The 27,947-nt window shown below is 43.2% G+C and overlaps 1 protein-coding gene and 1 long non-coding RNA gene across 2 annotated transcripts in view; one reads left to right on the top strand and one right to left on the bottom strand.

Annotated features, from left to right (window-relative positions):
* Positions 1–5,354: 5,354 nt before the first annotated feature.
* On the bottom strand, positions 5,355–12,516 carry LOC309540731. The gene is made up of 2 exons (XR_014223438.1): positions 12,175–12,516; positions 5,355–5,739 (listed from the first exon to the last, which is right to left on the bottom strand). It is a non-coding gene; the product is annotated as an uncharacterized lncRNA (long non-coding RNA).
* A 9,568-nt stretch (positions 12,517–22,084) lies between these two features.
* Positions 22,085–27,947, top strand: part of FHIP1A (FHF complex subunit HOOK interacting protein 1A) — an 87,247-nt gene continuing 81,384 nt past the window's right edge. The window contains exon 1 of the mRNA XM_082237609.1: positions 22,085–22,233. The gene's annotated coding sequence lies outside the window, so the exon portion shown is untranslated. The remainder of the gene's footprint in view (positions 22,234–27,947) is intronic.

Here is a 27,947-nt window from a genome sequence, read left to right on the forward strand (position 1 = left end):
GCCCTTTCCTTGATGCTTTGGAGATAAAGTGATGCTATTCTATATGAAAGAAATGGCTCTTATCATGGCTCAAATGAAATATGATATTTATCAGATCAAGCTTTGTGTAGTAACTCATCCCTTGAAGCACAAACTTGAGATTATACTCTCTTTCTGGATAAATATATTAGCTTAAAAGGATGAAAATCAATGCCAGAGTTTTTCAGCTTCATTACAGTAAACTGACCAAAGTGCTTAACATTTAAAATGGTGCTAGGGTTGAATCTTGCCTTGATGTTAAATGCTCTGCATTGGAACTCCTTATGCTCCTAAGGGGAATATTGTCGTTATATGAATAACAGTAATGGAAAGGATATTTGCACATGCACCGTGGAATTATTTTTTTTCATTGTATTTTCAAGTATAAACACCACCGCCTAAGATCAATAATGTTGTTATTTTAAAAGTATCATTGATGTACACACACAACACAATAACAAACATCATAAGCAAATAAGATTATTGCCCCAAAGATCTTAACATTATAAATTTCAGTAGATAACCAGACAACAGAGAGAGGGGGGGGGGGAAGACAGAAAGAAGGAAAAGTAACAGGAGAATGATATCCACAAACGAAGTTATATGTCCTTAGACTTAGTTCAAAAACTATTTTATTCTTAATAAACATTACAAACAACTAAGGTAAAGGTAAAGGTAATCATTTGAAAAAATAGATGTAACTAAGGCTCTAACTAAATTTCAGCTTTTTGTAAGTGTGTATTTTACTCTTCACAAATTCTCATTTTAAGCCCAAACAGAAATGACAGTCCAAGTTAAAATACTGTTAATATTCAGTGTGTGGCACATTGTGCACTTTAAAAACACCAGCTGCTGTAGCTGTACAGTGGTATCTTGGTTTAAGAACAGTCCTGTTTAAGAACGATTCAGTTTATGAGCTCTGCAAAACCGGAAATAGTGTTCCGGTTTGTGAACCTTACCTCTGTCTAAGAATGGAATCTGAACGGTGGAAGGCCACCGGCAGCGGGAGGCCTCATTAGGGAAAGCATACCTCGGTTTAAGAACGGTTTCGATTTAAGAATGGACTTCCAGAATGGATTAAGTTCGTAAACCGAGGTACCACTGTAGTTCATCATCCTGAGAACCCTCTGAGCTGGGCTGCAGTTTTAACATTTCACAGGTGTAGAGCTGAGAAACGGTTACCTGCTCCAGCCCACCCTACAAGGGAAACCTCTGAAATCCCACCCTCCATTTTCAAGTCAATCCACTGATGCGACAGAGTGCAATTTTGCTATTACAAAACTATATAACTGTTTAGCTGTTTTAACATATTATATGCATCACCTTGAGAAAAAAACATGGAAAGTGGTATAATGATGATGATGATGATGATGATGATGTAGTATTAGTAGAGTTCTAAAATTAAAAAATCAACCGCAGAGGCAGATGACATGGTTTCCCCAAATATTTTGGACAGTAACTCCCAATAAGCTCAGTCAATATTGATGATGGGAGCTGTAATCTACAACATCCAGAAAGTACCAAGTTGGCTACCCTTAATATATACAGTAATAAAATACAGTAGGCTCCAACCAAGCCATATAAAGGGACTGCAATAAAATTTGGTTTTAGTAGAGAACGCTGTAGTTCCACAAATGACCAGAGAGTGGCAGAATGACAACAAAAACAAGCAGAAGCTGGTCAAGCATTCCCTTCTGCAACTAGGCTCTCAGTCCTATTCTGTTTTTAGTTGCAAAATGGAAACAATAAGAGGACATGAGATACTGCAAGTTAAACTAATTAAGATTAGATAGTATATGAGGATATTCCAGTGAAGTGAAAAGGAGAAAAACTAGAGTTGGCATTTCTAAATACAATATTTGATCTGATTTGCTTATCTTATTTAGTCCACACAGCTAATGCTGATTGTCTTATCTACCTAGAGGAAAAGATAACTTTAATGCAAATAATATTCCAGATAAGAATTTTTCGGTTTTATTTGTTTCACTCATTAGCCACATTTTAATACCTGTATATGAACCTACAGTGTCTAAAAGGTAAAGAGCAAGGTGATATGCAGCTTAGATAAGAGTGCACCCATTGCCTAAATATCAATAAAGCACCTGAATCCGTAAACCATTTTTCTCTTTCACTTTCTGGCAGACTTTATCTAAAAGCAAACGGTGGTAGTCCTTCTCTACTCTGAGAAGTTAAAGGTAAAGGTAAAGGGACCCCTGACCATTAGGTCCAGTCGCGGACGACTCTAGGGTTGCGCGCGCATCTTGCTTTATTGGCTGAGGGAGCTGGCATTTGTCTGCAGACAGCTTCCTGGTCATGTGGCCAGCATGACTAAGCCGCTTCTGGTGAATCAGAGCAGCGCATGGAAACACCTTCTCAGGGTAGTTGACAGATATAACACATTAATTTCAAGGGGCTACTCAGAGTGAAACTAGTGTTGACCACAAACCAAATAATCAGTTTTTGTAAACCAAACCTCATGTTCCTTGAGCAATTTAGTGAGGAAGGAATTTGAAATTAATATTTTATTAGGGACGCGGGTGGTGCTGTGGTCTAAACCACAGAGCCTAGGGCTTGCCAATCAGAAGGACAGCAGTTCGAATCCCTGTGACAGGGTGAGCTCCCGTTGCTCAGTCCCAGCTCCTGCCAACTTAGCAGTTTGAGAGCATGTCAGAGTGCAAGTAGATAAATAGGTACCACTCCTGCGGGAAGGTAAATGGTGTTTCCATGTGCTGCTCTGGTTTCGCCAGGAGCGGCTTAGTCATGCTGGCCACATGACCTGGAAGCTGTATGCCAGCTCTCTCGGCCAATAAAACGAGATGAGCGCCGCAACCCCAGAGTCGTTCGCGACTGGACCGAATGGTCAGGGGTCCCTTTACCTTTACTATTTTATGTTACAGATCAGCAAAATAACATTGTGGCAAATCCTGTCTTCCCATCTTTGCACATGCAATGCCACAGAGCGCAAGGAGTACGACATTTTTCTCTCTCTGAAACTGTTTGTGTATTAAACTGAAATCCAAGCCAGATTAAAGCATTTCCTGGAGTGTACCCATTCAAACAAAAACTAGGGGGCAAGCTTTGTGGGGACCAAGAAAAACTATGTTTATTTATCTATCATGCTGTTTTTGAATTCCTGCTTAGGAACAGAATTCCTCTATCTATGAATGCAGTTTATCGAAGGAAAAATGCTCCATAACTTGAGTAAATAATATATACTAGGTACTCTAATTTAGCCATGCTGGGTTGAATCTGTTCTAACAAACATACTTTCAGTAATTTTCTCTGGCAAAATATGTTAGCTTGAACCAATAATTTTAAATAATTTACTGATGACTCCTACTGCAATTCTGTGATGCCAGAAGTTTCTTTGTGACTCTGCCCATGGTCCCCAAAACATGTCCTTTTTTAAAAAAAGAAAAAATTAAAAATCAGCCACACCTACTTTTACACTTCAGCCATGCCCCATTTGATATGCAGCCCCCAGTGGGCTGACCATGGGTCAATATGGCCTGAAAAAGGCAAGCCACCTCCATTCATGAGCCTCAGAACTCCCCGTATTTGATCACTGAAATAATTTCCTCATTTCTCAGCACTGGAAAATAGTGCTCCAAAGGATTGGTATGATTCTGTTTGTTCAATTATATGGGAATTTAAGCACCAGGTGTGGAGAGCTCTTTTATTCCCTAAGGTATCCACTTTCGTTTTATTGTAATTAACGTTCAGCAGATTCTCCTTGCAAAAAGAACTTTAGGCTACTTCTAAGCAGTAGATGGAGGCCTGCTTGGTGAAGGAAAAGGGTTGCATGTTGTTTGCATAAAGCAGTGAAGAGAGCTTTCTTTTCCCTTTGACAGATGGAATGAATTTCTCATACCTGGTCTTTGAGGCATAATTGTTTATAAAGAAGTTACATGGGAATGGATGAAGTACACATCCATGTTTCCATATTACTATATACCGGTTAGGGATACAGTGTTGTGTATAAGCAATACTGGAAGGTGCAGATCTAACCTTCAAGCTATTACTATTGTAAAGAGTTCACACTAACAAAAAAAATATGTGATGATCTAGAAAGGTTATTTGAATGGTATTGAAAGCACCACAAAAGTAATGAACTAGGAAGCTGTTCACACATACACATATTTATGCAAAAAATAGGCAAACAACATAATTATTAATTGTGACGTAGCTGGATCTGAAACTATCCTCCTCCTTGGTAAAAAATATATATTGGAAGACCATTTCTCAAGATGCAAAACTAGATAGTTTTCATAGTTGGCCTCCATGTTACGTACAAATGTCTATAATTTGAGGAGTGGACGCTGTGCTCCTACTTGTAGATGATAACTATTATGCGGCAGACAACAGAATTGGGTGATAAAATCAAAATCGTTCCTCATAATCATAGCCCATCCTTTAAGCTGTTCTTAAATAGCTCACGCCTGCCATCATTTTCCAAAGACTTGCTATTAGAAAATTGGGTGATCAATGCCACAGGTTATGGGGCTATGGTAAAAAGGTAAAGGCAAAGGACCCCTGGGCGGTTAAGTCCAGTCAAAGGTGACTATGGGGTTGCGGTGCTCATCTTGCTTTCAGGCCGAGGGAGCCAGCATTTGTCCAGTTTTCCGGGTCATGTGGCCAGCATGACTAAACCGCTACTGGCGCATGGAGGTGACGAGTGCCAGAGTGCACGGAAACGCCATTTACCTTCCCGCTATAGTGGTACCTATTTATCTACTTGCACTGGCATTTTTTCAAACTGCTAGGTTGGCAGGACCTGGGACAGAGCAACGGGAGCTCACCCTCTCACAGGGATTTGAACTGCTGACCTTCCAATCAGCAAGCCCAAGAGGCCCAGTGGTTTAGACCACAGCACCACCCGTGTCCCTACACTGGGACTATGACAGCAGGCCAGAGGTCATAGACATAAGATTGCTATTAAACCCCTGAGAGACCTAACTTGGAGAACACAAAGATGGTGAAGAAATGCTGTTTCCAAACACAATCCCATTGGGCTATATCCAGTTGTGTTAGTCCTTGAGCATAGTAGGTTCCTACTTTCACAAGTGGATGCTTCCTTCTCGTATCCCTTCAAATCTGTTTCAAATGGTTAAGGGATTCTCTGGAGCAGATTTGAGTGGGAGGAGAAGAACAGTCCGTTTGTACAACATAGGGTCACCCATTACTTAGTACCGTTAGTCCTTTCTTTACAATCTCTACTAATTTACAAAAGTTGGCAAACTTCTTAGTCTGAATTGCAATTTCTAAGCAGAACCAAATATGTCTCTGGTCAGTGAACTTTTTGGCTTTCAAGACAGATTTATAGCCCCCCTTTTCCCCCAACTACAACAGATTTAATTAATGATGAATCTTTTGAAAATTCTCCTTGCAGGGTTGACCTTTCCTTAGCAGCCTTACATCTCGATTGAACCATAATACTCTATTAGCTCTTGCTGTAGTAGAAATACTAAGTACCATGAGAATAGAGTTTATGATGTCATCTATCTGTTGGCAAAAATATTTAATACTGGACGTAAGATCCTTCAGGGATCCATAAAAATGCAGAAAAGTGGTTTAAGCAGAGTGTGGTTTTATTTGAACAGCTTTAGTAACCATTTTGGTATCAACAAGTACTTAGAGGGGTGGGGAACTTAATAGCCTCTGTTCCTTGGCTCTTCTTTTCTTCCTTGGTGCCACACCCCCACTCTTCCTGGTAGCTCCTGGCTGAAATAAAATGACAGTAAATGGTCACTTGTCCTGAGACCTGTTTCAAGGAAAACAGCTGGATTTCCCTGGTGCAGAAGCATCTTAATGAAGTAATTACTTCATTAATTAGAAATACTAAACAGAAATTTTCAACTCACTTGATATCTGATTTTCACCATGCCATTTGCAGCAATGTATTATTAATGTGCTTGTACTACTGTTGTTAACAGAGTAACTCTAATGCAAGTTAAAATGGTATTATACAAGCACATATATTGCATGCCAAATATAAATAAAAATTGGTCTTATGATGTTACGATAGTAAAAAACAGAAAAGTTGTCTTGCAAACTCAGTTTGGCTGCCGTTGTTTGCTACTGTGCAATTGCATAATTGAAATCAGATGATGCAGTTACTTGCCGTAAACAAACGGCATGTCTCCAATTGATTTTGTCCTGTACAAAATGTTATCATGTGACTGCACCAAAATTAAAACAACTTGTAAAATGGAATATCCAGTGGTGGGAAACAAGACCGATCCTGTTTTGTTTAAATATCAATGGTAATGATCTCTATAGCATGTCTACATTAATGACATTACATACAATGATCCAGAATGCAAGTCAGCTAATGCGCTCAACGTTAAACCACATTTCTGTTGACCTTGAGTTTTCATCTCTTTGACCTTATGTAAAATTACCCTAGCAGTGGCTTATGTGTTGCTCTAATTGTTCCTTTACTTTAACATTGGCTCCAGTTACAGATGGGTAGCCGTGTTGGTCTGCCATAGTCAAAATAAAAAAATTCCTTCCTGTAGCACCTTAAAGACCAACTAAGTTAGTTCTTGGTATAAGCTTTCGTGTGCATGCACACTTCTTCAGATACACAGAGGAGTCTCGTTGCGGCATTCTGCACCTGCTGGAGTTTCTGGGTCAGTCTCAAGGGCAGCCCCACGTAGAGCGAGTTACAATAATCCAGTCTGGAGGTGACCGTCGCGTGGATCACAGTGGCTAGGTCAGGGCGAGAGAGGTAAGGGGCCAACTGCTTAGCTTGGCGGAGATGAAAAAATGCCGCCTTTGTTATAGCTGCAATCTGCGCCTCCATGGAGAGGGAGGTATCGAAGATTACACCCAAACTCTTAACGGACGGTGCTGGCACTAATTGCACCCCCGCAAGAGATGGGAGTTGCCCCCTCAATCCCATATCGCCCCGTCCCAGCCAGAGGACCTCTGTCTTCGAAGGATTTAACTTCAACCGGCTCCCACGTAACCATCCAGCCACAGCTTCCAAGCATCTGATCAGTGTGTCTGGGGCCGAGTCAGGATGGCCATCCATCAACAGATAGAGTTGGGTGTCATCAGCATACTGATGGCAGCCCAGCCCAAAACTCCGGACAAGCTGGGCGAGGGGGCGCATAAAGATGTTAAAAAGCATCGGGGAGAGAATTGCACCCTGAGGCACTCCACATACCAAGGAGTGGCGGGATGACAGTTCCCCCCCAAGCGCCACCCTCTGTCCGCGACCAGAGAGAAACGAGTGCAGCCATTGAAGGACTGTGCCCTGGATCCCCACGTCGGCGAGGCGGTGGTCCAGAAGTTCGTGATCGACCATGTCGAAAGCTGCTGACAGATCTAGAAGAATCAGCAGCCCCGACCCGCCTCGATTCAGCTGTCTACGAAGATCATCTGTTAGGGCGACCAGAGCCGTCTCGGTCCCATGACCAGCGTGGAAGCCGGACTGGAATGGATCCAGAGCCGATGTTTCATCCAGAAACCTACCAAGCTGTTCAGCAACCGCTCTCTCAATCACCTTACCCAGGAATGGAAGATTCAAAACTGGGCGGTAATTGGATAGATCTAAGGGATCTAATGATGTTTTCTTTAAGAGCGGACGCACCACTGCCTCCTTCAGTTCCCCTGGGAATGTCCCGGTGCCAAGGGACAAATTGATGATATCCCCCAGGGGGGCCCGCACCTCGTCTGGACATGCTCTAATCAGCCAAGACGGGCATGGGTCGAGAGGACAAGTGGTGGGCTTTCCAGCTCGGAGGAGTCTGTCCACATCGGCTGGGGATATCCGGTCAAAGTGGTCCAGTACTGGACCAGAGGACAGTCGAGGGGCCTCCAGTTCCTTTATTGTATCCAAATTGGCAGGGAGGTCATGGCGGAGCGACAGGACCTTCTCCGCAAAAAAGCTCGCAAATGCCTCACAGCTGTGTGTCGAATTGTTATTTAAATTTGGCTGTCCTTCGAGGGACGTTAAAGACCGAATTATACTAAATAATTGTGCCGGGCGAGAGCTAGCGGATGCAATGGAGGCCGAGAAGTAGGACTTCTTAGCGGCCTTCACTGCCATCTCGTAGGTTTTCATAAAAACCCTATAAGATGTTCTTGAGGCTCCGTCACGGGCACCCCGCCATACTCGCTCTAGCCGTCTGAGGTCCCGCTTCATTTTCCGGAGCTCCTCAGTAAACCAGGGAGCCCAGTTTCTGCGGGGTCGCAGAGGGCGCTTAGGTGCGATCTCATCGATGGCTGCCAGGAGCTGGGTATTCCAGCCCTCAACAAGCTCAGTCAATGAGTCGCCAGGGGGAGAAAGGTCCCGCAAGGCTTGACGGAATCTATCAGGGTCCATCAGCCTCCGCGGGCGAGCCCAAATCGGCTCACCACCTAAGCAGGGTGGGGGTGGAATGTCAATCCTGGCTTTCATAGCATAGTGATCAGACCATGGCACCTTCATCGAAGGAAACATGATCACATCTATACCGACGCCAAAGATCAGATCCAGCGTGTGGCCTGCTTGATGTGTGGGGCCCGAAACAAACTGGGAGAGCCCTAGTGTCGCCATGGAAGACACCAGGTCCAGAGCCTGTGAGGAGGGAGTGGCATCGGCATGGATGTTGAAGTCCCCCAATACCAATAGGTTAGGGAACTCCAAGGCCCAGCCGGCCACCGCCTCCAGCAGGCCTGACAGGGTGGCTGCTGGTGCGCTAGGTGGCCGGTACACCAGCCAGACAGCCAAGCTCACCTCGGAGCCCCACACTAGGCCAACACATTCAATGCCGGGGATCGATGGCGGTGGTAGAGCCCTGAAAGAACAATCTTCTCGGATTAATAATGCCACCCCTCCCCCCCGGCCCACAGTCCGTGACTGGTGGAGGACGGAAAAACCCGGGGGCGCCATCTCTCGCAAGGTAACAGTATCCCCTTCGCGCACCCAGGTCTCCGTCACACAAGCCAGGTCGACCCCCTGCGAGATGATGAAATCTCGCAGGGTGGCGGTTTTGTTGCCTATAGACCTGGCATTGCACAACACCAGTGACGGAGGTGAGTAATCCTTTCTCACCCTACCCTCGTCTCTCGGGATGGGGCGCAGATTGGAAGGGGTACGAGCATATCCGTATCTCGATCCCCTTCGCCTATGCCATCTGCCCCCACCGCCATACCTCCCTCGCCCCTCCACAGTAGGAATCCCAAGCCTCATACTCGCCTCCATTTACAGAATATAAAAGCAAACAAAAAAAATACACCAAACAAAACCAATCCCCACCCCACTCAACAAACCATCCCACCCCAGTCCGAAATAAAACAAAACAAAATAAAAATACATGAATAAAAAACCACCGTTTTTGGTGGTACAACAAAGTAAAAAGTAAAAACACTTTTAAAACACTTTAAAATATATAACACGCTTAAACATTTGCTGCCACAGCAGCAGTGTCCTTAGAGTTGTGGCGGTGGTGAGTATGGGGGCCGCCCCCAGGCCCAAGGTGGAGAATGGGCTTGCAGGGGGAGCGGTCCTCCCCAAGACTCACCGGCAAAGCGGCAGCAGCGATGTCCCGAGGCCTCCTTGGAGCCTTATATGCTGAGGTGGAGTAGCCCTTAGCACCATCATGATCATATTTAACTGTTTCTTCCGGACACCCTAACAGTTTTTATTGTTAATATTAACTAAATTTACATTCTGGGGTTCCTCCAAGGAACTCAAAGCAGCGTACATGGTTCTTTGCTGGCACTCTGTTCTATTGACATACCGTTAATAATAAATACGTCAAATAAATATCAATACAGAAAAAGTCATATGTCATTTCTGAGCTGTAATTAGTGCAAACAAGTGATTTGTTGGTGAAAACAACAGAAGATCACTGTTACAATATTTGTCTACATTTTTTTCTGCTTGTCTTTGAGGATGGCAAAAGTTCCCATTAAAGTTTCATTGATTAAAGTACAGCGTAGTTTACAATTCACAAATCAATAGAAAACACAAATCAATAAAAAAAATCAAATACTGAAATACAATTAAACCCTCATATCAATATAGCAGCAGACAAAATCCATACAGATGATAAGGGCCTCACCTGCAGATCTCAAGGTGTGGCCCAACTCCTTTATAAGGTAGTATCAATACCTTAAACAAGGGGCAGTTGTGTATAGGTAGCCAGGGCAGATTCTGAACAATTGGTGTTCTATTGGTCCAGTTTCTTGTGCTGCTCAGTACTCTGACAGATGCATTTTGCACGAGTTCTTATATGTTAGTTGCAAATAAAGTACATATTTAAGCCAAATGAAGCTTCTATAGTTGAGAATACTGAACTTCATAATCTTTGTAAGTAATGTTGTTGTTTAGTCGTGTCCGACTCTTCGTGACCCCCTGGACCAGAGCACGCCAGGCACTCCTGTCTCCCACTGCCTCCCACAGTCTGGTCAGACTCATGCTGGTGGCCTCGAGACACCATCCAACCATCTTGTCCTCTGTCGTCCCCTTCTCCTTGTGCCCTCCATCTTTCCCAACATCAGGGTATTTTCCAGGGAGTCTTCTCTTCTCATGAGGTGGCCAAAGTATTGGAGTCTCAGCTTCAAGATCAGTCTCAGCTTCAGTACTGGAGTCTTAGCACTCAGGGCTGATCTCCCTAAGAATGGATAGGTTTGATCTTCTTGCAGTTTGTAAGTAATACCCCCCCCCAAAAAAAAAGCAACCAAGGAAAAGCAATTTTCATTATACTTTACACCACTTGTTTGTAGCTCTTGAACCAGCAATACTTCCCAAGTTCAGTGATGAGTCTTGTGATATACTGAATATGAGATAATTTGTTAAAGCACCAGCTATCATGGATTTCAGTTCACTTCAGCAGATTCATTAAATTTTATCCAGAGATCAAATATATACATACATGGCCTTGTGGGTTATAGCCTGAACAGTTAGATCAAAGGGATTTTTAAAATAAAAAAATACAGATTGTAATAATTATATTAAAGCTAAAATGTATGTAAAATAATTACCATCAGCAAAGAAGTGATGATAAGCAAGCATCCTGGCATTTGTCAGCTAATTAACACCTATAGTTAGCTAAAAACTCATTATCTTGATTAGGCGGGAAATGAGCTAAGTCCTACTACATTCAATTGGGCTTACTCCTGCGTAAATATGTACAGAATTGAGCTATGAATAGCAGCGCATAACAGACTTCTGTGGCAGTTAATGTTTGCTCATGTCTGTAGTTCATGACTACAATCATGTATACAAAGCTGATCTGTAAGGGATAAATTCTCAGCAATAAGCCTTTTGTAACTGCAAGAGATGCTTGCTTTTATTTTAATAGTTCACATCTGCCAGAGCTAGTGAGTAAAATATTCAGGTCCATCAACATGAACTCAAGCTGATTATTTGTGGTGGTGTTGGGGAAAGCCTCAAGGACAACAAACCTGGCTCATTTTAGAAACAAGTGTTAAATTTTAAGACTTTATAAGTAATGCCCAGTCCTAGTGCCTCTGTTAATTAAAACCTCTACATTCCCAATATACTTTCCTCTGTACTTAGTCACTTATATTTATTATAATTTGTTTCTTCCTCTCATATCCTAATGAAATGCCATATTTCTAAAATGGAGAAGTGGATTACATAAATAGGCTGTTTTTAGAATTAATGAAACCTCCTCAGTGTGTTAATTAATCCCAAGTTTTAACGAGGGATGTATTCAGAATGATTAACCTGCCAAGGTATTGAAATTGTTCTCTCCAACCCCAATCCAATCAAGTAAGGTGGGTAATAATAGGCGACAGGCAAGTCTCAGGAGTGGCACCTAGTCCTCAGAATTCCCTTCCCCCAAGGTAACTCGGGTACCAGTTTTCAGTGCCAGATGAAGACCTTTTTATTTGCCCAGGTATTTTATGCCTCTGTTTTAAAACTGGTCTTATTTTCTCTGGTGCACTTTTATATCTCTGCCTTTGTACCTGATTTGAGTATATTTTTAGGTGCATGTTTGAATTTCAAAGTAAATTGTATAGTTTTTGTTTGTGATTTGGTTTTTTGCTGCATAAATTCTCCAAATACATTAATATAGCACAAACCAGCTCACCTTACATTAGTATTTTACAGCAGAGGGGTGTGTGTGTGTATGTGTGTGTGAGAGAGAGAGAGAGAGAGAATTAATAAATCTCATTAATTTCAATGGTGCTTACTTTCAAGTCAGTATGATTATGTACTCTGACCATGCTGCGAGATCCTGCAAAACAGAGCATGCTGCATCAGTGAGGATCGCTTCCTAGCTAAAAATCAGTGTAACAAAAATCCAAAGTAAGTGTGCATAGAACAGGGCTGCAAGCCTCTTGATGGCACTTAATCATGCACACTATCTCAGCAATGTGTCCACCACATCTTATATTGCTTCACGCTACAAATATGTTACGTTATATATAAAATGCTAAATACAAATTGCACTAATTATCTAGAAATCTGCCTAAATGTTACAGAAGTATGCTAAATTTAGAAGACTACTGTAGTAAAAATACTGCATTTTCATTTCCCACCCCATGTGGACGTTATTTTAGGATACTTCCTGTAGCCATAGACATGGGAATTGGGTGTCAAAAGATTTACTGGAGAGAGAGAGAGAGAATAGTTTTACACATTTTCTTGGAAAAGTAAAAAGAACTGAGAAAAACAAAAACAAAATTTAGATAAACACAAGCTGTCTGCTATCCAGTCTGTAAACCACAAGCAGCCATTTTTGGGTGGCTGTTCATATTACAGAATTTTAACAGTGAGATTTGCCAGCGCTCTAGTTTATTGAACAAGTATGCACAAATTCTAAGTATGGAAACTTGGATAATCCAAAGGTGGCATGAATGAAGTAGGTATGGCAAAGTGAAATGAGGACAGGGCTCTTGTACCTTCAATAGCTGTGTAGAAAAGGAATTTCAACAGGTGTGGCTTTGCCATGCAAGCTATACCTGTTGGAAACCTCTCTTTATCTGGCTAGTCAAATAAGGTTGTATTTATTTTATGTACTTATTCATGATGTTATACTGCAACAGTTGTCCCAAAGCGGTTTCCCAAGCAATAAAATATCTGTACTACAATCGGTGGTTTTCTTCGAGAAAAACGGTACTGCCGGTACTGACCATGAAATCATTACAGTAAGTGTCACATTTTTAATTTTTTTTGTAGATAATGATTTATTAGTTTTCGATTACATTCCAATAATAGCCTCATTATAACAATGCCAATCTATAATACAGTTATTACTACCAATCATTCAAGTACCAAATTATATCATTTAATTAAAGTGCCTCCCCCACGTGCTAAATTTGCTGGCTTTCTGATTTTATTTCTGCGTTCCAAAATCTTAGTAGTTTCAATTACATTCCAGTCATAACAATAATTCCCTATACAGCAGCTGCAATGTTAATAACTTCTATTTGTGTTGATACATTAAATGATTTATAAAACCTTTTGCAAAAGAGCTCTCCCCCTTTTTACACACACAGTTCCATTTGATGTTATAATCCATATTGTTAATCCAATTTCTTCCATCCTCACTTGTACAAGTATAATTTGAACTAACTTTCAACTCTCATAAATGTAGAGAGGAAAACTTTAAATAAACAAACCGTAGGCTCCCCCCCCCCATCTTTTGCACCATATGAAGTCTTATCTCAAATACAAACCTTAAGTCCTTGCCGTTGGTTTGTTCCAGTTTGTGATCTCATCTCTTCTCGCACGCACCTGTACTTTAGTCCAATTAAGCTCTAATCAACAGGAAAACCTCTGCTTCTTAATGGCGGCGTAGGAGGGCTTTCGCCAGGCAAAGTGCTTTTGCACTCAGCACCTCCCTGGCCCCTGCATTCCATGCTGGAGTGAGAGCCAGGTAACGAGATGGCCTGCGAGTGAAGCAGCCCTGGGGGGAATTTGCAAGAATGATTTACCTCCATCATCCTTGTTTTTGCATCTCCTACGCTCTCCCACTGTCGTGGGGGCTGCTTCCATGAAGGCAGACTGGAACCAGAAGCCAGTAAGTGCCACACTTTTAACCAGTACTTTTCTTCTAGAAAAAAGGCACTGGTGTACCCTTCAGTACCCCCAGAAAAAAAGCACTGCTTGAGAGGAAGAGGATGATGTCTTCATTTGGTGATGACAGAGCATCACTGATGTGCTCATCCATGCTTCCAGGAGGAAGTTGGGGTCTCATAATGAATGAGAAGGTTGTATTTGGCATCCCCACACACCGAGCAACACTGTCCCCTCTACTTTAGGAAGAAGCACTTAAGGGTTTATATGTTCCAATAAGATATAGGCAATCGGTGCAAATTCAACACAAGTAGTGTGAGGCCTCATAGCACCCAAAACCCAGCAAATTCTTGAGTGGCAGCATTCTGCACTAGTTTCTCGTTCATCTTCAACAGTAGCCCTATGTAGAGCTTACCACAATAGTCAAGGTGGGATATCACCAGAGCATGCAGGATTGTGATCAGGCTATCTTGGTCCAGAACTACCATAGATGATGAACCAGCTAGAGTTCAAAGCAGGCACTCAATATCATGAATAGCACTTGTGCCTCCAGTGATAATGATGGACCTACGAGCACATTCAGACCACTTACCTGCTTATTCAGGGTCAGTGTGACGCCATTCAGAATAAGGCTGAGCACCCAATTGATGTACATAAGAACCATATATATGTGAAGTTGAATGCAGTCAGTGGGAGTTTTTAAGACTAAAAAAAGGTTTTGGTGTGTGTGTGAGCAGGCTCTAAAGGTAAAGGTACCCCTGACCGTTAGGTCTAGTTGCAGACGACTCTGGGGTTGCGTGCTAATCTCACTCTATAGGCCAAGGGAGCTGATGTTTGTCCGCAGACAGTTTCAGGGTCATGTGGCCAGAGCAGCACACGGAAATACAGTTTACCTTCACGCCAGAGCAGTACCTATTTATCTACTTGCCCTTTTGATGTGCTTTTGAACTGCTAGGTTGGCAGGAGCTAGGACTAAACAACGGGAGCTCACAGGCTCTACTGTGCCCTTAAAACAACCATCAGGCAGAAAGCCAATTACATAGCACATTATTAAGCACATAGCCAAAGCACATCAAATAATGCCAGCTTGGTTGAGAGCTGTGAAGGCATAGAATAAATAATTATTGACAGATTTAAATACTTTGCTTAGAGAAAACAAGTACAAAAATATGGGATCTCCACTCCCTAGTGTGCCCTTGCTAGTTATAAATTGGCAAAATATGTAGCACTTTACTTTTTATTCTCATGCCATGTTCTTTACTCTTTTCATTCAACACCCCCAAAAGCAGTGAGAGTTAATATTATCATGGTCAGTCATGGTCATATAAGATGCTAGTTGCGCCCACTGCTGGAATCAGCAATTTGATTGTGTATTGTTGGAATCTCAAGATTTTGAAAACAACCCAGAGCCATTTTAATATAAGAAAGAAAATATACACAAAGCACATGGAATCTGGTGACTGGCACAGATTCAGGTACATTGTGTAACTGATTCCTCAGAGGCCAGCTTCTTTTTCTTTCTTTCTTTTACAATTGCTATTTAGTTTTATTCTCAATTGTGGATCAAGAGCCTGTAACTTAACCAAAGTTCCTCCTATTTCAGTTCAATTGATGATCACTTTAGGGGCAAACAATACATTATACACAGATATGTGTAACAAAATCCCTCAGTTCTATTTTCTTCCAAAATGAGACACACACTTGAAAAGTTGCAAGCTGAAACACAGAAACAGTGTGTCTTGTTGGTTCTTAGTCCTTTTCCTCACAGCCAAAAATTACCCCCTCTAGCACTTTTTCACACAACAAAAGATACCAATATCTATGTTGTACAGTGGTACCTCAGGTTAAGTATTTAATTCATTCCAGAGGTCTGTTCTTAACCTGAAACTGTTCTTAACCTGAAGCACCACTTTAGCTAATGGGGCCTCCTGCTGCTGCCGCACCGCCGGAGCCCAATTTCTGTTCTTATCCTGAAGCAATGTTCTTAACCTGAAGCACTATTTCTGGGTTAGTGGAGTGTGTAACCTGAAGCGTATGTAACCTGAGGTACCACTGTATGTCGCTAGCAGTGAGGGGCATGAGCTTTAAAGAAACAGTGCACAACTGCAGTATATTTGAGAAACAAGAAGCACCTTTGATAGAACCTGAGTTAACTGGAATAAATGAATAATTCTTAGGCTACAAACTACTAAACACACTTACCTAGGACTAAGTCCTAGCAAACTTAACAGGGATTACTTCTGAATAGACGTATATAGGAAGACGCTGTTACTCAAAATAACAAAAAATGCATAAATAACTCTTTATGTCACAGATGATCTCAGGTCTGAGTCATACAATTGTGAATATTTTCTTAGTGTAGTGTACACCCATCTTAAAATAGGGCTGTAATCCAAACGGGGGAAAATCTGGCCAAGGACAACAGAACAGACATAAAAAGTGAAATGTTTAGGTGGATCATAGTTTGCCATGTCGTGGGAAATCTTTCTTAAATGAGTTGATCCAGGATATGTGAGCTGACATCTTGACAGCTATTTGTGCATTCATAAAAGACTGTTTATGACCTTGGAATTCCTCAAAAGTAAATTGTAGTGCCTCCTGCATAATACTAATAATAATATTATTAATAATAATGAAAATGTATATTCAAAGCATAGGTTTGCTGGATGAAAATATTAAAAATAATGGAAAATATGTATATCTTACTGTTGTCTTAATAGTTTTAGAGAAAGAACTTTATTATTTATTATAATTTACAGAATGCCCAATATGCGCTAGATACTACACAGAAATAATAATAATTATAAACCCACAAGAACCTGCCTGCAGGCTTGGAATCTAAACATGAGGGCAGTTAAAGAGAAATGAAAACTTTGAACAAGTTGGGGAAAAGTGAAAGGAGAGTAGGAACAAAAATACAATAATTAACTTCAGAATAAGAAACAGAAAATTGAAACAACGCATTAAGATGGAAAATACAAGAGAGGATCTGTCACCTGAATATTCCATCCACAAGATAACTAAAGAAAGAACAAAGACAAGGAACAGAGTAAGGGTGTGTCAGTTTACCAAAAAGATTAGTGTTAGATGAATGTAGGTCCTGGGAAGAATAGAGGAATATAAATAAGAAGGGAGCAATATTATGAAGATAAGTTGCTCTCCGTGGAAAACATATTAGATATTAAATTTGAGATAATGATCCAACATCCAGGCAGATATAGATTAGACATATTGGTAAAAACAGCAGGAGAAGAGAAGAGGAAACGGGGGCGGGAAGGGTGAAGAGCTAGATATTGTCAGTAGGATAAAGGTAAAGGGACCCCTGACCATTAAGTCCAGTAGCGGACATCGCTGGGGTTGCGGCGCTCATCTCACTTTATTGGTCAAGGGAACCGGTGTACAGCTTCTGGGTCATGTGGCCAGCATGACTAAGCCACTTCTGGCGAACAGAGCAGCACACGGAAACACTGTTTACCTTCCAACCAGAGTGGGTACCTATTTATCTACTTGCACTTCGTGCTTTCGAACTGCTAGGTTGGCAGGAGCAGTGACTGAGCAACAGGAGCTCACCCTGTCACGGGGATTCGAACCACCGACCTTCTGTTCGGCAAGCCCTAGGCTCTGTGGCTTAACCCACAATGCCACCCGCATCCCGCATCCTCAGTCAGTAGGATACTGAGAGTCAAAAAAAGAAACCAGATTGCCAAGAGGAAGTGTACAAAGAGTAAAGGGAAATAAGCCCAATAACTGAAACCCTGAGAAAAGAAAAAAAGAGCCATTACAGAACTGTAAAAGAACGATTTGTTAAGTAGTTTAATCCAAAACAGGACATAAGATATCTTTTATGACACCTTTGCCTGTGTCACGTTTCTTCTGGATTCAGTTCCCCACCCTGCCTAGTTAATTGTTTCCCTTTAACCTTCAGTGTCTACAAACACAGGAATTTTCTAATTGCAGTCAAGACTAGTCATTATATCGTTCCTACTTCTGGCTGACATCATGGGCATAGCCAGGACTTTTGTTGGGGCGGCAGAACCTATGTGATTGGTCAGTTAAGTATTCCTATTGTTTTACTTGATGGGGGAGTAGGTGCTTCCCCTGCACCCACTTGGCCACACCCATGGCGGACATTGCAACACGTTCTTTTTAAAGCATGGGCAATAGAAATTGTGTTAGCATAATGCTCTCTAATTGGCTTCAAAAGCATCTGCCTGAGACACTGATTGGTCCATGTTACTAGGAAGTTTTCTAACTATAGAAGATTCTCCAGTCTCAAAAAATCAGATGAAGATGACAGAGAAGGTTTTAGGTTAGCACAACTGGTGTGGTTGCACATGGGGCATCATGCTGCAGGGGCACCAAAACAATGCTGTGTAAAGCAGAGTGCAGGGGGTGGCCCAAAGTCCGCCATTGAAGATGGAGCTTGCTAATATAGGGTAACTATTTTCCTTGCTCCATTTATCAAAGAGCAACAGCAACCATTAATCATTGGACTACTACAATGTGCTCTACATGGGGCTACCTTTGAAGGTGACATCGAAACTACAACTAATCCAGAATGTGGCAGCTAGACTGGTGACTGGGAGTGGCCGCCAAGACCACAGAACACCAGTCTTGAAAGACCTACATTGGCTCCCAGTATGTTTCTGGGCACAATTCAAAGTGTTGGTGCTGACCTTTAAAGCCCTAAATGGCCTTGGCCCAGTATACCTGAAGGAGCGTCTCCACCCCCATCGTTCTGCCTGGACACTGAGGTCCAGTGCCGAGGGCCTTCTAGAGGTTCCCTCACTGTGAGAAGCGAAGTTACAGGGAACCAGGCAGAGGGCCTTCTCGGTAATGGCGCGCGCCCTGTGGAATGCCCTCCCACCAGATGTCAAAGAAATAAACAACTATCTGACTTTAAGAAGACACCTGAAGGCAGCCCTGTTTAGGGAAGCTTTTAATATTTGATGAATTATTGTATTTTATTATTTTGCTAGAAGCTGCCCAGAGTGGCTGGGGAACCAAGCCAGATGGCGGGGTATGTATGTATGTATGTATAAATAAATAAATAAATAAATAAATAATGTTAGGCAACTATGTTTGTCTCTTTTACCTCATCCTGGGACAAAGAAAATTTGTTTTTAACCAAATTTAGAAGTTATAATCCTATGCACTTACTTACTATGGGACTTATTTCTGAGGAAATATTCACAGGATTCTACTTCTTCTTTTCTTGTGCATTTGAATGCCAAGTGACCCCGAATTTCTAAAAAATAAGCTTATTTTTACATTTTACTTCATTAAACCTTCTATGCAAATCCATGCTCAAATACTTCCAGCAGCTGAGACACCCTGAAATGTCTATGATTACAAACATCATCATTATTATGTATTAGATTTCTTGCCTGTCCTTCACCATAATGTCCCAGGGCAGGTTACAGCAAGGGAGCAATTGCTATTCAGTATTGGGTGACCTGCACATTTTCACTATACAGTGGTACCTTTGTTTTCGAACATAATCTGTTCCAGAAGACCGAGTTCTGAAATGTTCGAAAATGGAAAACTCAACACGGAAGCCGCATGGCATGTTCAACTTCTGAGGCGTGTTTGTAAACCAAACCATTTACCTCCGGGTTTACGTTGTTCGAAAACTGAAATGTTCATCAACGGAGACGTTCAAAAACCGAGATACCACTGCATTAGGGGCTTGATAGTTTAGAAAAAAGGCCAATAAGGAGGGGTATGATAGATGTTTATAAGTTCATGCATGCCATGAAGATACTGGGTAGGATATTGAGAGGCTTTTCTCTCACACAAAACTAGACACATGCAGTGGTAGGAGGCCTGGCGGTGTCCACTATGGCAAGGCCCGGCAGAGTCTGCCGCAGATGCAAGTAGGCTTGGCGGGGGCCACTGCAGCTGCGGGAAGCCCTGGCGGGGATGGTTGCAGGTAGGCCCTGTGAAACCTGTTGCGGTCACAGGTAAACTACAGCTATGGGAAAGCCCAATAGGGCCCGCTGCAGGCCACAGAATATTGAGGAGACCCAGTCCTACCTGAAAATTTGTGGGGGCTTGTTCTACACCCCCCCAATGGCACTTCTAATACTAGAAATTGGGTCCATACAACAAAGGTGGCTGTGGGAAGATTCAGGACAGACCAAATAAACTTCTTCACACAATACCAAGCTAAACTATTGAAATTGCTCCCACAGAATGTAAAATGATGGTCACCTACTTGGATGGTGTTTAAAGACAAATTAATGGAGGAACAGGTCTAGCAACAGCTACTTGTGCTGCCTACAGCCTTCCCATAGGAATCTGGTTAGCCACTGTAAGAACAGGATCCTGGAGATGGGCCTTTGGTCTGATCCACCAGGACTTTTCTTATGCTCTTAACCTTTCGTTACTGCTTGAGACAAAAAGGGAAAGTCTATGCTTGCCTTCTTAGCTGTCCCCAGTGGCGTAGCGTGGGGGGTGCCAGGGGTGCCGGCCGCACCGGGCGCAACATCGGGGGGGGGGGGGGGCGCTCGCTGCCTCCGGAGTCGCCGAAGAGCCTCGGGCGCAGGCTGTAGCGGAGCCGCATGTCTCGCGGAACCGACAAGCTGTGCGCGCGTCCGGGCTGAAGGCGCCCGGCAGGCAGCGGCTCTCAGCGCTCGCCGCCGAGGACGCGCCAGGCAGCCCCTCCTCACAGCCCCGCCTCCGCCGGTGCTGCTGCAGCTGCTGGGCCGTTGCATTTTCCTCGCCTCTCTGCCCCCCTCCTCCTCCGGGCAAGCGGCGTCGTTTGGGCGGTGGCGGGGGGCGCAAATTACTTGCCTTGCCCCGGGTTAGGGGGTGCAAATTACTTGCGTTGCCCCGGGTGCTGACAACTCACGCTACGCCGCTGGCTGTCCCTGCTACTTCTGCTACTTTTGTTAGCTGTAGGAATCTCGCTTTGCTTTTCTCATTATTTCTGGTGAGCAAGGAAAGACCCTTGTCCCACCTACCTCACAGGACTTCTGGATCATACACATGAACACCTGATAACTCTGTAGGCAGAATCCTGCCAGGGGATTTACGTCGTACTTGAAAGCTCCTAATTTTGCCTGAATTGTATCCTATGCTCTACAGCAGGCACCCCCAAACTCGGCCCTCCAGATGTTTTGGGACAATTCCCATCATCCCTGACCACTGGTCCTGTTAGTTAGGGATGATGGGCGTTGTAGTCCAAAAACATCTGGAGGGCCGAGTTTGGGGGTGCCTGCTCTATGCAGTTACTTGTTGAATCATATTATATTAAACCACTAAAGCTCAATCCTTTTTCTTTCCCCTTTTTCTTACTCTTTTAGGTTGCCCCTTAGTGACCGAATTTCAGCTGGCATTGGCAGTCCAACTGGATCCCATGTGCGAGTTTTTATTGTAGCGACGATACTCCTCCCTGGACTTCCTTGACATTTTGCAGACTTAGAAGGAACCAGAAATATTAAGCGAGCAAAGGGGCAACAACAGAGAGGTCTCCACCTCCTACTTGCTCCGAGGCGTCAGGAGAAAGGCGCTTCGTTTGCGCCAGAGTTCAGGGCAGCTCGGCGCCCATCCCTAAAGAGAGCGAGCAGGCAGCTCATGATGGGACTCCGCAGAGGCCAGGTCCTTAAAACCGGGTGGAAATCAAGGCTCAGGAAGTTAAGCCCCAGAGGTGCGTGAAGACACTCACGTTACATGTTCCAGCTCTTTCTTCCTCGTGACTCACACGCCCCAAAACCCGAGGCCCGCTTGCAGCCCGCGCTGGCTGCCTCCTTACGCACCCCGCCGCCCGCCCAGTTTCTCCATTTCTGCGCCGCCCGCCCGCAGTCAAACTGCTGCTGCTCCAACTCTGTTTTCTGGAGAGGGGCTGGCAGGGACTCGGCGGAGCAGCCTCTCCTTCTCCCCCGCCCTTCCCTCCACTGCTTGGAGGATTATTGCTCAAAGCCGGCTGCTCCAGCGCAAGGGAGGGATTTACCTGCTGCTGCTGCTGGAGCTGTTGTTGTTGTTAGCAGCGCCTCCCCGCCTCTCTCCCCAGAGGCAGCAGCGCAGCGGCGCCCAGAGGATTGCGCGCGGCTGAGCCAACTCCCAGGGAACCCGCTCGGGGGAGCGTGTGCGCGTCGGGGGGAAGCGGGCGGTTCGCGCCTCGCCGAGGAGAAAACTTTCTGCTCTCCGGACATGGGAGGCTCACTACTCTAAATAAAGCAGCACCGCCGAGCAAAACAACCGCCGAGGAGGCGCTCGAGGCCGCCCAGGTATTCCTTCGCTCCTTTTAATTCTTTAGTGTTAATCTGGTGTGGCAGCGGCTCACCCACCCACGTGTTTCTCCTGAGAGGAATTTTCCTCTTCAGGGGAGTGTCGCGTTTTTTCACTCCGGACTGAGGGGTCGCGCCGGGCTGGAGGATGCTTTGCTCCCATGGGGAGTGGGTCGCGACCCCCCGGGAATGACGCCGTTTTGACCTCGAATTACCACTGCGGCCTAGGAAGGAGCCGGGTGCTGCGCTTGCTTGCGTGCGGCGTTTTCTTGTGCCTCTCAGAGGTGATGGGCCAGTTCAGGTTTCAGCGGAGGAGGAGGAGGGGCGCGCCTGTTGCAAAGCTTGAAAAGGGAGGAAGAAAAGAAAAGAAAGTCTGGAGAGGTCTTCCCGCCTTTGTCGGGTTTCTCCCTCACCACCTCCTCCCGCGCCTGAAAGTATTTCTGAAACACTTGTTGCTTCTCAGAAAACGTTTGGAACCCGGGAGTTTTCTCTCGCTCCCTCCCTCCCTCCCCCAGTGAATTGTCAGCGTGCCTGGTTGCAAGAGGCGCCCGCACAAAGCATTGTAATTTGCAAATGCAGGAGAGAGGGTTGGTTGCTGCTTGCCTCGGGTTTTGTAAGAACGCGAGCGGCAGATGACTCAAAAGTCTTCCCTCTCTGTCAAACTCTGCCCAGACGAAACCGGTCTCTCTCTTGAGTTAACAAACTTAATCCTCTCCCTGCTGGGGAATGGATGCTGCTGCTGTGGGAGGGGCGAACAAGGAAGCGACTTTCTTAGCTAGAGGAAGGTAGCAACACGTTACAGCAAACTTTGTTTACTTCACATCGCTGCTAATAATTACAGCACTGTTCTGTTTTAAAATTGATTGGATCGACCCTTTCCCATTGCCCCCAGAAAAGGGTTAGGTTGTGGTTATTGCCATTCCATCCCTAGATGGCCTGCACTAATAGTAACTGGCAAGCTGACAAAATTATATAGGTCACTGGGAAATAATTCCAGCTTAATCGCCTTTATCTTTTTGGCTAAGAGGGAAAAGAGTTTCCGCTTACCATAGAGATGGCTGTTTTGATCAAAGTAAGGCTCTTTTCGGAAATCATGCTTATAGTGATTTTTTTCTTTCTTTCCTCATTTCTTGCACTTTTATATAAACTATCTTTGTTTTGGATTTTCCTGGAACTAGACATCTGATGCACATTTCCCAAACGTTTTATGAGCAAGGAATGATCCCATTTACACAATTGTTTTCCTTCCTTGAAGCCAGTATGAATTACAGCAAAGTAATATGTGATCTAGGAATAATTTATAGTACCTGTAGTTCATCAAAGAATATACAGGTTAGTTGTTTAAAAATGCATGCATATTGTTTCATCAGTTGCATGCAGCATGAACCTCTGCTAGCAGATATACTGGCTTAGAGAGCAGAGGGGAGCTGCAAATAGTGGTGAGAGATGCAATGAGTCCATGTATGTATGGAAGACTTTCCCAACCCAGGACACTAGGTTTGTGAAGGCTGATGTGAAGTTTGCATGTATACAAGTGAACTAGTGATCAGACTCCTGCAGTCCAAATTATTTTTCTAAGGTTTAAGTATAAAACTTTGATGTTTCTAGGGTTTTGTGGGAGACACTAGAAGGGTTCTGTTAAACATGTAAATTCATTCCTAGATCCTCAACAGGTTGTGTGGCCCTGTCTCCCATTCCCTCAGAGTGGGTGCCTAAAAACTGACTTCTGGCTGGCTTTCCGAATCTTGATTCTGGCGCGTATAAGGTCATCACATGGATACATTTTAGTGAAGTTCTTCATTACAACTTTTAAAATAAGCTTGAAGTTTTACTTTCAGCAGTTTGATGCCTAATGAATCTTAAGGCACAAGCTTAAGCATCTTTACTATCAAATAAGTTTGGCTGGGTGAAAAGTAAGCTTGTGAGTGAGTGAGTGAAGGGTCCTTACATGTTTAGGCTGTAACCTGATTCATAGCTATCAGAGTTGGCCTTGGTTATGAGTAAACATGTACATGACACTATGATTTATTTTGCTAAAATTGATTGTTAATTTCTTTCTTTAGGTATATTGTATGACTGGAGAGATAAGGGGAACAATAGTTAAATAAGTTTTTTGGAAATCATGTGAGCTAAGTCACTTTATTATTCTAGGCACATAACTGTGGGGGTGAAGAAGGCCTAGAAAAGCTGTTTCAGCAAATGAGCTTCTAAAACCACAGTATGCCTTTTAAAAAATGTATTGATGAACATAGGCTTGCTTAACTGCTTACTTTAATTTTGTGAAACTGGGGGGTGGGAAGAGTTACCTGTAGTCTGATTTGACACAGACTGGCTGGCCTGTGTGAAGTCTGTGACCTAAGCAGTCAGCCATGTAGGGTGGTATATCAGAGTCTTGACAAAACACCTGTTTTTGCTGTCTATTTGAAACTATAGTACAGAAAGGCAAGTTGTGAAGCACTTGGCAGATCACAATTCTTGGCTGGTAGAATGTTGTTTGACTTGAAGTTGTTTACTGATCACTTGTTTCCAGTGCCTTGGTTCATGCTTGATTAAGGAAACTAGTAATAATGGCATCCATAAGTGATGCTGTTCTCCACTAATTGACACGTGATTGTGTTTAGATGTTGTTGTCTACTTTCTGTCTAAAAATATATATATTTTCAAGAGCTTAGTATTTGTAAACTTGTTCCTAAGCGGTCATGCATTTAATTAATAGGAATATTAAAGGTCATGAACCAGTTGCATTGAATAGCCACAGCTTTTAAAATTGTGCATTTACTCTGCCACCTGGCTTTCAAATAATGATAACTGAGCCTTTGAATGCATTATCGTTATCTAGATTTAATGATTTCCCAGGACATTCTTGTGTTGTTATCACAGTAAATCTGAGATCATTACTTGATGCAGAAAACTTTGTGACAAGGTTTCAGGACTTTCTAGTATTTGACATGTAGGCCGGTCTAAAGCATGCTTGTTGAGGGATGGGTGAGACTATGAGCCTGAGGTTTCCTACAGCTCATTCATGTAGCACTAAGTCATGGTTTAGTGCCGTGTCAAACAAGGTCAATCTAAGTTGTTGAAAGCACAAATACCTACTGTGCTGTTCTGATTGCCTTGCTTTCTCATGCTACTATAACTTCTTAGATTCTGTTTTTCTTGCAAGCGCAGTTTGATTATGTGTTGCCGGTTCTTTGCATTACTTCATATGGCTGGGGCTTCCAGTCTTAAGTGTCTTATTTTTTTTCAATAACAGGACTATCTTGAAAAGTAAAAACTTTGCTATGCTTGTGCACAGGTATTTATATTTCAGAGTTATTTCCTCTGTGCCAGCCACTGTCCTTACCGTTTTCATCACCCATTGTCTTGCCTGTGCTTTCTGTGGACTTCCACTCTAATCCTCAATATTTACTATGTAGAAATCCCTAAGGCTTCCTCTTGGAACTTCCAGTTGTGATCTGAATTCCCTTGCAGGAGCAATATGCCAAAAATGTCAGTTGGGTACATTACTGCAGCTGGCTACCTGACAAAGCAATCATATGACTGGTTCAGGAGGCAGCCAGCTTGACATTCCACCCATTCCACACTCCTTTTGGGGACCTTTGTGTTACTTTAATGATCACTGTCAGGCTCTTTCTGTACTATATATTTCAAACACTATTATTATAATTATTATAATTATTTATTAAAGTTGTATATGGCCCTTCATCTGAAGATTGCAACATAACCCACCCCGCAAAAAGCTCCCACAAGATGCAGAACACAACGACAATAACAACAACAACAACCTACAAACACATTTCCAAAGCCATAGATTGTTTAATCCACCAAAGACCTGGTTGTAGAGGATCATTTTCACCTGGCACCTAAAAATATGTAATAAAAGCGCCAGGTGAGCCTCCCTGGGGAGAGCAGTCCACAAATGGGGAGACACCACAGAAAAGGCCTGTTCTTGTGTTGCCATCCTATATCACTATAGCTGTCATGGCTACCCCCAAAGAATCTTGGGGAGTGTAGTTTGTAAGAGTTGTTAGGAGAGACCCATATTCATGTTACAGAACTACAGTTCCCAGAGTTACACTACTCTGGAATTGTGGCTCAGTGAGGAAAATGGTTGTCTGTTGTCTATGGGGTGTGTAACCTGCATTTGAAAAGCCCAGAGTGCAGAGGCCTTGGACAAACTTACTTGTAATGGCAACACACACCATCTTTTGCAAAACCTTTACATGGTGAAATATAAAGGAAATAAATGTATATTACTCAGCAACTGAACATGGCCTTGCAGACGGGCAGCATTCCAGATTTATCATTGTGAGCAACTTCGCTTGTTAAATCTTAACCTGTCTGGTGTGATTCAGTACGGGTCACAGTAAAGTTGGGTAAGTTGAAAAGGCCAAAGTTACTGTCCAGTTTAGGGAAAAGCAGTTTTCATACAATGTAATTCTGGGTGTGTGTTTTTGGCAGTTCTCCTTTCCCTTCGCTTTAACTACTGAACTTTTGACTGTTCTCCCAAACTGCCTGCCATGACATGTTAGCAGGAATGTAAAGAAAGCTACAGAAATTTCAAGCTTAATTCCTTGATCCTAAGAACAGTGTATTGAAAGTAAGCACCACTGAGTTAAATGGACTTTGCTGCTTTGTATCACAGCCTAATGGAGAAGGAACTGGCAACCCACTCCAGTATTTTGCCATGAACACTCCATGGACAAAAGAAGAAGCTTTGATAAGAAATTCCAAGGCATGCTCTGGTTCATGGAGTCACGGAGAGTTGAGCATGATTAAGACGACTGAACAACGACCATGATCACAGCCTAAATAATAATATGTTCTTTCTTTGCATGCCATGATACCTACCAGAATAGGACTATGTATTGTGCTATTCCAACTGCTTATGGAAAACCTCTTTAATGTATCTCCTGTTCCTTGATGGAGTCTTCTTTTAGTCAGAAATCATTAATGGTTCAAAGGAAAATTTCCAGCTTGTTATGAGGCTATACAGTGGTGCCCTGCAAGACGAAATTAATTTGTTCCGCAATTTTTGCCGTCTAACGAATTTTTCTTCTTGCGAAGCACGGTTTAAACGGCTTAACAAAGTCGCAAGACGTTTTCGTCTTGCGAAGCAAGCGCATAGGGGAATTCGTCTTGCGAGGCAAATCGCGAATGAAAAAACCTTTCGTCTAGCGAGTTTTTTGTCTTGCGAGGCATTCGTCTTGCGGGGCACCACTGTATTATGTTACCTTTCTGTTGTGGCAAATGCAGTGAGTAACTGTCACAGTTTGCCACCATTCATACTCACTGCAGTATTATCTGAAGTTTGCTTAGTGGTATTATAATTTTGTGGCAACAGCTGCATAGGGATAGCATTTTCTCTACAAAGTTGTCTTTCAAAATGTTTGGGATGTGAAAATAAAGGTAAAGGTAAAGGGACCCCTGACCATTAGGTCCAGTCGTGACCGACTCTGGAGTTGCGGCACTCATCTCGCTTTATTGGCCGAGGGAGCTGGCGTACGGCTTCCGGGTCATGTGGCCAGCATGACTAAGCCGCTTCTGGCGAACCAGAGCAGCACACGGAAACGCTGTTTACCTTCCCGCCAGAGTGGTACCTATTTATCTACTTGCACTTCGTGCTTTCAAACTTCTAGGTTGGCAGGTTGTGAAAATAGATTTGACCAAAGCCAGGATACAAATAACATCCTCTAAAACTGTGCTTCTTGTGC

Source organism: Podarcis vaucheri (genome assembly GCF_965113315.1).
Source record: "Podarcis vaucheri genome assembly, chromosome: 9".
NCBI lineage: Eukaryota > Metazoa > Chordata > Lepidosauria > Squamata > Lacertidae > Podarcis > Podarcis vaucheri.